This window comes from Carlito syrichta, unplaced genomic scaffold (genome assembly GCF_000164805.1).
Source record: "Carlito syrichta isolate Samal-C Ts95f unplaced genomic scaffold, Tarsius_syrichta-2.0.1 Scaffold301950, whole genome shotgun sequence".
NCBI lineage: Eukaryota > Metazoa > Chordata > Mammalia > Primates > Tarsiidae > Carlito > Carlito syrichta.
In genome coordinates this window covers 191,552-192,215 of record NW_007246046.1, presented here as the reverse complement: position 1 = coordinate 192,215, position 664 = coordinate 191,552, and the positions used below count along the sequence as shown (strand labels likewise).

General features: G+C 46.5%; 1 protein-coding gene across 1 annotated transcript in view; it reads left to right on the top strand.

The window, feature by feature from the left end:
- Positions 1 to 664, top strand: part of LOC103258057 (neuroblastoma-amplified sequence) — a 170,081-nt gene that overhangs the window by 3,091 nt on the left and 166,326 nt on the right. The window lies entirely within an intron of this gene.

Genomic DNA, 664 nt, shown 5'->3' with positions numbered 1-664 from the left:
GTTGCCCAGGCAGGTCTCGAACCCGCAGGCTCAGGCAATCCGCTCACCTCAGCCTCCCAAGGCGCAGGATTACAGGTTGAGCCACTGAGCCCGGCTCATGTGCATTTTTAATACAGTTGAGAGCTAAAGTATAGTCTGGGTTTAACCATTATGGATGTATTCTAGAAGGAGTGAAGAAAATCAAAGCCAGTATGAGTCTGAGAGAGACCATGATTGTTGAAGGTGAAAACTCAGGGAAAGACCATTAGAGGTGGTTTACATGATGCTTCAGATACTTCTGGTGAGAGATATTCAAATTATAAATTTGATTAAACAGAGTGTTCATTTAACTTGTGACAGATTTCACTATGCACTAATGAGAGTGAGAAAGGTTTGAGCACTAGGTTTGTTGAGCTGCTGTCATAAGGGCTTTACTATATTAATTAACAAAATTCTTATCCGGGCTCAGTGGCTCAGCCTGTAATCCTGGGCCTTGGGAGGCTGAGGTGAATGGATTGCCTGAGCCCCCAGGTTCGATACCCGCCTGGGCAACTTGGTGATACCTCATCTCTACAATAAATCAGAAAATTAACCGGGTGTGGTAGCGTGTGTCTGTAGTTCCAGTTACTTGAAAGGCTGAGGCAGAAGGATCGCTGGAGCCCAGCAGGTCGAGGCTGCGGTGGCC